Raw genomic sequence first — 12,298 nt, forward strand, 5'->3', positions numbered from 1 at the left:
AATAACTGTGTGATACTATTGAAAACACTTAACCTCCCCAAGCCCCAGTTTCTGTAGCCACAAAAACACAAAATCAATGATGCCTTTGCTACCAATCAGTCATTGTGAGGGTCTGTGCAAAAATGCTACCTGATCAGGGAGCCTTTTCCTGCCACACCCTTTAAAGGGTGACCCATCTCCTGCCCTGCACCCCCATCCCTGACCCTACTCCCAGCTTGATTGTTCTTTTTAATACTTGTCATCATCTGATAGACTTTATATTTATTTTTTGTGATGAGAGTCTTTAACATGAGATCTACCCTCAGCAAATTTTCAGTGCACAGTAGAGTGTTGTTAACTCTAGGCACATGGTTGTACAATAGCTCTCTAGAATTCACTCATCTTGTGTAACTGAAACTTTATACCCATGGAATAGCAACTCCCTATACCTCTCCCCACTCAGACCCTGGAGAAACCATTCCACTTTCTAAGAGTCTGACTATTTTAGACATCTCAGATAAGTGGAATCATGCAGTATTTGCCCTTCTGTGACTGGCTTGTTTCATTAGCCTAAGAGCCTCCAGATCATCTTTGTCAATGCAAATGGCAGGATTTCCTTCTTTCTGTGGATGAATAATGTTCCGTTGCATGTATATACCACATTTCCTTTATCCATTTATCTATTGATGGACACATTATTTCCATATCTTGGCTATCTATGATGAATAATGCTGCAATGAAGAGAGAAGTGCTGCCTCTTGAAGATCCTGATTTAAGTTCTTTTGGATATATACCCAGAAATGGGATTATTGCATTTTTTAAGGAACTTCCATACTGTTTTCCACAGTGGCTATACCATCTTACACTCCCACTGGCAGGGTATAAACTTTCCAGTCTCTCCATATCCTCACCAGCACTTGTTATCTCCTGGGTTTTTGTTTGTTTTGGATACTGGCCCACCTAACAGGAATGAGGTGGTAGCTCATTGTGAATTTAATTTGCATTTCCTGATGATTGGTAATGTCAGACATCTTTTCATGCACCTATTGCCCTATTTGTATATCTTCTCTGGAGAAACATCTGTTCAAGCTCTTTGTCCATTTTTTAATCGAATTATATATATTTTTGTTACTGAGTAGTGTGAGTTCTTTTTTATTTTGGAAACCAACCTCTTATCGGATACGGTGCCTTGCAAAGATTTTCTCCCATTCCATAAGTTGCCATTATATTTACTTCTTTGTTTACTTTTGTATCCCCCTAACTAGAATGATATTTTCACCTCTTTAACCTTTAAAACAGAGCCTGGAACATAACAAATCAATATCTATTGGCTAAATAAAAATTTTTATGTGATCTAATTTATGGAAACACTTGGAAAGTGATATTAGACTAAATTAGCAGAATTGGAAATACAGTTGACTGTTGAACAACATTTCAAACTCTTGTTTTGAGTTGTATGAGTCTACTTACATGCAGATTTTTTTCTTCAATAGTAAATTAACTGCAGTACTACATTGATCAATGGCTGGTTGAATCTGCAGATGTGAAACTGTTTATATGAGGAACTGTGGTTACGGAAAAACTGCAAATATGGAGGGCCCACTATAATGTAATGGCAGATTTTCCACTGTGTGGGAGGCTCAATGCCCCAGCCTGGCATTGTTCAATGATCAACAGCAAATATCAATGAAATCAGGTACCTATAAAAATTCAATATATATGTATAACAAATCACTGATAATACTGGGAAATAAACTGAAAGGCAACAGTCACTGTGGGCCACTGTAGCCACCGAAGAATCTGTAGACCCAAGGGGATGATGAAGAAAATAGAGAACTGAGCAGGAAATGGAAGAATGAAGAAGACATCACAGTTGGACAAAATAGCATATACAAGGTCATGAAAACAGAACAAGCTTGTCTTGTGGGGGCACTTTTTTAAAAAATGGACCAGCCTCAAAGGAAAATACATGTCAAAGGACTAGCGATGGATCTGTAAACTCATTCAATCACTATTCAATAGATGTTGTTGAATAAGCTACTGCAGGCTGGACTTTGAGACATGACTGGGGATGGTAGAGGGTCTGATGATGGGCTCTTTGAACATCCGGCTCACAATATGGAAGATGCTTGCACTATCCCATGGGGCTATTGCTATTTTCAGGACTAACAAAACAGTGTGTGCAGAGTGCTCTGTAAGCCATTATAGTCTATGAGGATATACATCTCTCTCATTACCCAGCTGAAGATTGACTGGTGAAAACCTCGTGTTAGACCATGCATTTAACCAGGTGACCATAGACGGTATATTTCTGAAGGTCACGAGGTATGTCAGAATTTAGGAAGAGTGGTTGTGGGAAAAGTAGAAAAGCCATAAAACAGATTAAGCGCCATCAAGAAAGAGATCTGTTTCAGGCTTTAAGAATAGAAACTGCTAGAACTAAGTAAGAAACTCAATTTTTCCCAGATTGGACCCAGGCTCTTAAAAAAAAAAAAATCATTCTGAACTAATAAATCATTCTGTTACCTCATTTAAAAGTTGCTGGGTGGAAAATTACAAATGACTCAAGGAAACCAATTAGCTCCAACATTTATCAGAAAAATATAGAAAAAGCAAACCTACATCATGGGCCTTGATGCATTCGTCTGCCACAAATTAACCAGTTTAATAGCAAGAATCATTTTTTTCTCAAAACATCTCTTGTTACTTTTATCCTCAAAGGCCTGATCATGTCTCTTTTCATTCTGACAGACTTGTCAAAACTTTTACTACATGTAATGGAAAATGCCTCATTAATTCCTTTGCTATGATTTTTGAGCCCCTACTATGTTCTGGGTGCTCATTAAACGTCGGCAGCACAAAGATCAATGAGGCATAACCCCTTCTGTTAATGAATCTTGATTTGGAGAGAGATTTAGACAAGGGAGTCAAAGGTTGCAGTATGCTGTGAAAAGTAACATATCCTAAGTATTTTGCAGGTATTGTGGCAGCAAGAAGAATCTAAGGAAGGAATCTAATTAGATTCGAGGATGGGAGTAAGAATACGAGATAGATAAGTAGGGTCCTAAACTATTTAAACAAGACCTCTGTTCTCCTGAAAGTGATCAGGCATGTCATCTGGAAGGAAAGGACACTTGAGATGAGACCTGAATGACAGGAGAGCATTCCAGGGACAGGAAGTAGGTAGGAAGCACAAAGGCTTCAGACAGTGAACTTGAATGTTTCAGAAAAAGTCAGCCAAAAGATGAGATCAGTCAGTTCTCAGAGGATCTTCTAGGCCAGACAATAAAGTTTATTCTTGGTGCAAGGGAAGCCACTAAAAAGATCCAACAGGAAGGGGTATGCTTTGGCTTACACTTTTTAAATTCTCTGTGGAAGCCGTGTTGAGACTGGATTCAGGGGCAGGAGGAGAGTGGAGACGATGAGACCTGTAAGATGTGAGGCTTTTTCAGAGATGCCAGTGTATGCTAAAGTGGGAAGGAGAAGCAGAAGGATTTGGGACATAAGGGGACAGAACTGAAAAGACATGCTGGTGAATTTGGTTTGGACAGCGGGGAAGAGAAGAAATCAAAGATAGACCTAGATTGTTGGCTTTAGCAGTTGAATATGTGGTAATTTATCATGCTATAATAATAATTCATGATTTATTGGGTTTTTTAATTTTTGTTTTTTTCTTTTGTTTTTGCTTTTTAGGGCCACACCTGTGGCATATGGAAGTTTCCAGGCTAGGGGCTGAATTGGAGCTGTAGCTGCCAACCTGCACCAGAGTTCACAGCAATGCCAGATCCTTCACCCACTAAGCGAAGCCAGGGATCGAACCCACATCCTCATGGATACTAGCTGGGTTTGTAATCTGCTGAGCCACAATAGGAACTCCCATGCTTTCTTGTTTTTCTTAAGTGCCAGTCACAGCTCTAACAGCTTTACATATATTACCTCATTTAATCCTCACAAACAACATTACAAAATAGGTACCATTACCATCCTCCTTATTGTACAGATAAAGGAAGGGAGGAATAGAGAAATTAAACTCACCCAGCTTTCAAATCACAGCCCAAATTTGAACCAGGCTCTGCTCACTCTGGAGTTTGTGTGCTTAACAATGACTTTATTGTAGCTTGTGTTTCCAAGTTGCTGAAGACTAGAGGATTAACTGATTTGAGAAGGAGAAATAAAATTTCTGCTTTTGACATAATATGTTTGAGTTGCCTTACATGGAAATGTCAAGTACACAATTGGACAAGTGAGTACAGATGTCAGGAGACAGGTCAGCCTGGAAACATCAATGGAGTCACTGCATTGTACTGATAGTACTTAAAGCCATGGGGTTGAATTGGATGTGTCTAATAGAAACCTCTAATAGAGCTTAGAAGATGCCCCATACCAAGCCTGGGGTCCTTTAGTTTGCGTTTTTCAGAAAGAAACTCATTTGAGAGAACGAGAAGCAGAATTCAAGTGAGGTAGAAAGAATTCCAGAGGAACTACGCATTTAAAGTATAGGCTTAATCCAACCACTTGTGATAGAACATGACAGAAGATAATATGAGAAAAAGAATGTGTGTATATATATATGCATGTATAACTGGGTCGCTCTGCTGTACAGAAGAAACTGACAGAACATTCTAAATCAACTATAACAACAACAAAAAATTTTTTTAAGTATTGGCTTATTCTCAGCCAAGTTTTGTCCTCATGGTGGCAACGCGGATGCAGGGGCTCAGCCTATATCCTTTCAAGTTTAAGGTTCATAGAAAAGACTCTTTCCAGGGAGCAAATCCTGGATTCTCTCTGACTGGACCTTCTTAAATCATGGACCCATTTCTGAATTCTGCACCCATCACTGCAACTAGGGAGCTCTAAGGTAGGTATATGTTATATGTATGAAAAGCTAGAACTCCATCATCTACTGCAGTGTGTATGAAACTATCACCAGAATTTTGAAACTTACCATGGATGAAAAGTTTTAGAGGGACCTGATATCTCTAGAATTTTGAAACTTACCATGGGTGAAAAGTATTAGAGGGACCTGATATTTATGAAACTATCACCAGAATTTTGAAACTTACCATGGATGGAAAGTATTAGAGGGACATGATATCACCAGAATTTTGAAACTTACCATGGATGAAAAGTATTAGAGGAACCTGATATCTATGAAGAGAATTCTCTCTCAGCAATTCCAAAGAATCTCGAAAAATTGTGTTACCCTGTGAAAGCTGTCTGACACTCTATGGCTGCCCACATCTAACCCCCAAATGTGACTTCTCAGTCTAAGCCACTCTAAGCTTGATCTCAAATGGGCAGGACTCAACCATGAATAATATGGGTAAATGGAAAATAGCAAATCACCAGAGCTTCATTTTGTATCACCTGCTGTACAAATAGTTCTATTTAAAGGAAACCTAACCACAAGATTGGGAAGCCATTTCACCCACTCTCTTGCAAGAGTTTCTATCATAGAAGGGTTTCTGTCATAGAAAGTGAGGTTAGGAACCAGCCATGGTTAGGATTTTCAACATCTGTGGTAGCAAGGGTTTTCTGGTTCCATTGAACCTGCCATGCACTCAGTCACTTATTCATGCAATAGCAGCTTACTGAGCACCCACTTGGATAAGGCAACACTGGAGAGACAATAGTAAATGAATTGTAAAGAAATCCTCCTGGTCATGAAACTTAAATGCTATTAGAAGGAGATAGGTGACACTAAGTAAAAATAATATGTAAGTAATTTACATAGTCATATACTATGGAGGGGGGGGAAGGGGTGCGGAGGGCCATGGTAGGAGGTGTGGAATTTTAAAGAGACTGGCCACTTCTCTTGGACTTTTTCCTCTGCCAACTACATTTATTTACCGGAATTTTTTTCCTAATTAGTTAAAAACATAAAAGCAGGGATACATGAAGACATTTCATGGAGGAGGCGCCCCAGGACCCCAGAGGACACCAGGTTAGCAACCCTGGTTTTCAAAAGGCTTCTGGGAGTGCAGCGATCAGGGTTCATTCTTAGGAAAGTGAAGTATGCATAACTCGTCCCAAGTTAGCTGGGGTGGAGTTCCTGTCATGGAGCAGTGGAAACAAATCCGACTAGGAACCATGAGGTTGAGGGTTCGATCCCTGGCCTCGCTCAGTGGGTTAAGGATCCAGCTTTACTGTGAGTTGTGGTGCAGGTTGCAGACGCACCTCGGATCTGGCTGTTGCTGTGGCTGTCATGTAGGCCAGCAGCTGTAGCTCTGATTCGACCCCTAGCCTGGGAATCTCCATATGCCTGCTGTGGGTCCAGCCCTAAAAAACAAAAACAAACAAACAAACAAAAATTACCTGGGATGATGGGCTGTCTTGTTTGGAGGGAGAATAGGGAGCAGCAGCAGGAGTCTGAAGATGTTTTGGACAGGAGCTGAAAGACAAGTTGGGGAGTCCCTTACCCCTGGAGGATTCTGAGCCCCCAGCTCTACCTCTCACAGCAGATGCAAACACCTACACTAATGGCTGGGCTTCTTGTGCTCAGGTGAACACCCAGAGCTGCAGAGTGATGGGGTGGTGCACTCCCCAGGCTCAGCTGGGGACACAGGGAGAAGCCATCCACATTGCAGTCTCCTGCTGAGCAATGCAGACTTTGTAAGGGTAGAGAGGAAACACAGTATATAATGGAGGAAATGCTTCTCTCCATTAAATTATTTGAAATGTTAAAAGCAAGTCAAATGTATTGTTTTTTGGTTGGGTTTGCGTAAGATTTCAAACTTATAATTAATAAATGACCTGACATTTGGGAGTATATAGCTCAGAAAAGAAAAGGTAAATAGGAGTTTCTGCTGTGGCTCAATGGTTTAAGAATCCGACTAGTATCCATGGGGATGTGGGTTTGATCCCTGGCCTCACTCAGTGGGTTAGGGATCTGGTGTTGCTGTGAGCTATAGTGTAGGTCACAGACACAGCTCGGATCCTGCATTGCTGTGTCTGTGGTGTAGGCTGGCAGCTGCAGCTCCAATTCTACCCCTAGCCTGGGAACTTCCATATGTTTCGGGGCCTCGGGTGTGGCCCTAAAAAGAAAAAAAGAAAGAAAGGAAATGTATCAGAGAGTATATATAGGAAAAGATGATTAATGTAACAACTTGTCAGGGACATGCAGACTAAAATAATGAGAAGCAATTTTCAACCATAAGGCTGGCAAGAATGGAAAAATATTGATGATATCCATTGCTAGCAAGAATGTGGGGGGAAAGTAACAATGTAAGAGTTGTAGGGGAAAAAATTTGGAAGTATTTAGCATATCCTCTGACCCAGCAATCTTGCTTCTAGAAAGTATTCCTATAAAAATAAAAGCACAGGCCAGGTTACACATACAAGGATGCTTATTACAGCTAATTTTGTACGAACTAAAAAATGAAACAACAAATTGGAATGGTTGAATCGATGATGCTGTATTCTATTCCATAGAGTATTTTGCAGATATTAAAATGAATTTTATATAGGAGTTCCCTGGTGACCTAGTGAATTAAGGACCCAGTGTTGTCACTGCTGTGGCTTGGGTCTATCCCTGGCCTGGGAAGTCTGCATGCCATGGATATAGCCAAAAAACATGAACTGTATATATATACACAACTGGAAAGATGTCCCTGATGCATTAAGTGGAAAGAGCTAGCAGGAAAGTAGAATAAATGGTGTGATACCATTTTATTTCTAAACAGGAGAAAGATATGTATTTATATTGTAGTTGTAGTTGATGAAAATAGAAAAATTATGGAAGGAGCCTTAGCAAAACACTACCATTGGCTCACTTGGGAAGATGGAGGTAGAGAGACAGAGAGATATGATTGTTTCTTCTTTGTATGCTTTGAAATTATTTAAATTTTACAAGACCTTTTTTTCTTTTTTTGTCTTTTCTAGGGCCGCACCCACGGGCATATGGAGATTTCCAGGCTAGGAGTCAAATCCTAACTGTAGCATTGGCCTACATCACAGCCACAGCAATGCCAGATCCAAGTAGTGTCTGTGACCTACATGGCAGTGCTGGATCCTTAACCCACTGAGTGAGGACAGGGATTGAACCTGCGTCCTCATGGCCACTAGTCAGATTCGTTTCCGCTGAGCCACGACAGGAATTCCAATTTTTATAATTTTTTAAACCTTAGTAAAGTATACAAGAGATAAGCAAGAGAATGACCATGGGAAAACATGGCCCCAGGAAGCTAACGCCGAGTCATTAAGAGCAGTTGGGCCTGGATAGCTCAGTCGGTAGAGCATGAGACTTTTAATCTGAGGGTCCAGGGTTCAAGTCCCTGTTTGGGAGTCTCTACCTGGAGTTTCTGTCGTGGCTCAGTGGTTAATGAATCCAACTAGGAACCATGAGGTTGCGGGTTCAATCCCTGGCTTCGCTCAGTGGGTTAAAGATCTGGTGTTGCCGTGAGCTGTGCTGTAGGCTGCAGACGCAGCTCGGATCCTGCGTTGCTGTGGCTCTGGCGTAGGCTGGCGGCTACAGCTCTGATTAGACCCCTAGCCTGGGAACCTCCATATGCTGCAGGTGCGGCCCTGGAAAAACACACACACACACAAAAAGCAGTTGGGAATTCCTTTGGAAGAGAATAAGCTTTAGCTACTGAAAGCAAGCAAAGCTGTGCCATTTGAGAACAGGTGGGAAAGCTGGAAGCTGCTTAGCCTGGAGAAGAGATTTGGTGGGAGGAGATGAAGCTGAGATGGAAAGAAGAGGAAATAAGTGCTGTCAGCAAATATTTAATGTTTGGCTGCATCACTCAATAGCCATTCTCCCATCCTTACTGTGCGAAATCCTAAATTTTTAGCTGGATGCATATATATAACTTCCGGCCTGAAGCTTTCAAAGGAAGGGAGAGATCCTCCTTCCCTTCAGCTTACCTCCTCATTAATCCACCTGTCCTGTGGAAGATGGGTTACAATTACTCTAAACCCCAAGTTTTGGAACTAGAAAAAATATGTGATAAGTTTCAAAGGAAGAGATTTCAGATAAGTAGAAATAATTGCCTAACAGGCAAGATTATTTAAAGACATTTCAGATAAGTAGAAATAATTGCCTAACAGGCAAGATTATTTAAAGACAGAGAGGGCTCTTCCAAGAGGTGGTCAGTCTTTCTTTCTTTCTTTCTTTCTTTCTTTCTTTCTTTTTCTTTCTTTCTTTCTTTCTTTCTTTCTTTCTTTCTTTCTTTCTTTCTTTCTTTCTTTCTTTCTTTCTTTCTTTCTTTCTTTCTTTCTTTTTGTCTTTTCTAGGGCTGCACCCGTGGGACATGGAGGTTCCCAGGCTAAGGGTCTAATCAGAGCTATAGCTGCCGGCCTACACCTCAGCCTCAGCAATGCTGGATCCGAGCCGCATCTGCGACCTAGCATTGCCACGGCTCATGGCAATGCTAGATCCTTAACCCACTGAGTGAAGCCAGGGATCGAAACCACAACCTCATGTTTCCTAGTCGGATTCGTTAACCACTGAGCCATGACGAGAACTCCAAGAGGTGGTCTTTCTTAATTGTTAGTGTCAAGCACATGCTGGATGGGACCAGTGTTATAAAGAAGGGTCTGATATGAGATGCAAAGTTGGATAATGTTCCGTCATCGTTTCTTTCAAATTATGAGATTCTATGTTCCAATGAAGTCCAAATTTCAAAGCATTTCATTGCTGGCCAAAAGGAGATGCTAGGATCTCACTATAATTCACTTCCTGAGTCCTTGTTTACTACAAATCAGTAGATAATATAAAACCCTAGGGTCATCCTAGGCTGCTTCCTCAGCACTGATCCCCCCTCCACCAGAGTTCTATCAATTTTACCTCCTAAGTAGCCCCCATATCCATTTCCTCTTCTTCAGCCTCACTGCCATGGTTTTAGGCATCATTCCACTCCAAAAGCCTTTCCTGGATGCCTGCTATTTGCCAGCACCATGCTAAGCACCAAGGACATGACACTGACCAAGGACAGTCTGTGTCTTCAAGAAAGAGATAAGCGAGCAAACAGAAGATCACAATGCTATATGGTAAATGCCATGTGGTGCAAGAGACATTGAACCCAGACTGGGACTCGGGACTGGAAGGAGAGATCAAGGAAGGCATCCTGGAAGAGATGACACCTGCACTGAGTCTTAAAGGTAAATTACCTCAAACTTCACCTCCCCACTGCCATGTGTCCTGACCTCCACCCTACTGCACCTTCTGCATATCTCCGTGTGTGTTTCACCATGTGATGGTTTATCTTCCTACCTACTTTCCTGGGTCCTAAATTGCTGAAAAGAAATGATGAGTTTATTGATGATTATGACCTCAGCCATGACCACGTGACTAGCAGAGCGTAAGGCTTCAAAAAATGTTTGCGGAACTGGTTGGTTTTCATTTTCGTTCCTCTCAGCCCGAGTGAAGGATTTGACTCTCCTAACTTCTTAGGATGTGTGGTCATTCACAGAACGGTTCTGCATCCGCTTTTGAGATGTTCTCCTGCTCCATCTGCACAGCCCGGCTGAGCTTTCACTTTTTGTTCCTTTCACTGTGTGTATACCTGACCTCTCCTAAAGCCTCCCTAATAGTGACTCCCATAGCCCCCCTCCCTGGATGCGGCATGGACCACGGCTACCTGGCACAGAGACCGCTCTCCCCGACTGCTGACTGACGGGGGTAGGACCAGGGCCGTCCTGCCATCCCAGCATCCTCTAGGGGGAGCCGCAGTCATCGGCCCTATGGAATGACTGACGAGGTGCGAGTGTGCTTTCGCACCTCCGTCTCTGGAAACAATGACGGGAGCTCTGAAACCAGTTTGAAACCTGAACATCGCGGCTTGACTTTTTCTAAACTGGTCTCTGTGGGTAGGTTAAAATGACCGAATTCGAATTTCCAACTATTTCTCGAAGCTGAACCAAAATGAGGCAGTGGAAATTCGTTATAAGGCTGTTCCCCAAGGTCTGAGACACCCTCCACCTGGGGTTTGCAAGACAGTTTTACATGGGACACAAGGGAACGTGTTTCCATTAAGAACGTATTGAAGTTGATTGCCTCATTTTATTACCCTATTTGAAAAGTCATACATTTCTTTACAGTTACATCTTATTGGGGTCAAGAAAAGAAGTATGCTGAATTAAATTCATTGTAATGTAAATACTCATAAGGGCTCTGAGAGGATATTAGTCTTCAAAATTCACGCTAATCGGTGAAGATTATGGCAACAGATATGTCAGAGCTGAAAGAAACCTTGGAGCTTCCCCAATCCAATTCCCTACTTTATCTACTCACTCATTCAATAAATAGTTATTGAGCACTTACTATGTATAAGGATCTGGGTGGAACTACAGTGAATCAGAGAGGAAGTGTCTAGTGGGAGAAACATTTGTTAAATATACAGACGAATTATGACAGGTCGTGTGAAGAAGTAAAGAGTGTATGAAACTATTAACAGAAAGAATAAAATCTTAAAGGATCAGGAGAAATGATCCAGGTAGAGCAGGGCTTAAGGGTGGTGTTGGGGACCGGTGGTGGGAGGGCAGAGAGTGGGAGAGGTCCTTTGGGAGTATGTGGTTGGAATAAGGGAAGACCTTAGCCCATCACTGTCCAGATATCTGTACAGATGACCCCTGGGAGCTAATTTCAATCAGGATCAATTCAGAGACAGAGGCCCAAGAAGTCAAGTGATCACCATCTTTCAAGAGTTCACCCACTCCCCATGTGCTAATATAGTGTCATGTGCTAACCGGGCCCTGTGTTCCAGCCCTGTTTTGGGTGCTGGGAACCCTACAGGGAACAGAACAGTCAAAAGTTCTGCTCTGCAGAGCCTATGTTCTGACATGGTGGAGACAATCAATAAACAAACGAGTCCATAGGAGTTCCTGTTGTGGCTCAGTGGTAACGAACCCAACTAGTATCCATGAAGATGCCAGTATGATCCCTAGCCTGGCTCAGTGGGCTAAGGACCTGCTGTGGCCATGAGCTGTGGTGTAGGTCACAGATGCAGCTTGGATCTGGTGTGGCCATGAGCTGTGATGTAGGCCAGCAGCTGCAGCTCCGATTAGACCTCTAGCCTGGGAACCTCCATATGCCCTCGGGTGCAGCACTAAAAAATTACAAACAAATAAAGTCAATGGAAGCAGACCCATGAAGGAGTTCCCACTGTGGCTCAGTAGTAACGAATCTATTATCCATGAGGATGAGGGTTAGATTCCTGGCCCTGCTCAGTGGGTTAAGGATCTGGTGTTGCCAAGAGCTGTGGTGTAGATTGCAGACAAGGCTCAGATCTAGTGTTGCTGTTGCTGTGGCTGTGGCTGTGACTGTGGCCAGCAGCTGCAGTTCTGTTTCAACCTCTAGCCTGGGAACTTCCATATG

The 12,298-nt window shown here is 42.3% G+C and overlaps 1 non-coding gene across 1 annotated transcript; it reads left to right on the forward strand.

Moving 5' to 3' along the window:
- The first annotated feature begins 8,193 nt into the window (after nucleotides 1-8,193).
- Nucleotides 8,194-8,266, forward strand: TRNAK-UUU (transfer RNA lysine (anticodon UUU)). The gene has a single exon. It is a non-coding gene; the product is annotated as a tRNA-Lys (tRNA).
- The last annotated feature ends 4,032 nt before the right edge of the window (nucleotides 8,267-12,298 follow it).

Source organism: Sus scrofa, chromosome 5 (genome assembly GCF_054392235.1).
Source record: "Sus scrofa isolate SSC_HxYL_T2T_F1_AM1 chromosome 5, Sscrofa_HxYL_maternal_Yorkshire_Landrace_v2.0, whole genome shotgun sequence".
Lineage (NCBI taxonomy): Eukaryota > Metazoa > Chordata > Mammalia > Artiodactyla > Suidae > Sus > Sus scrofa.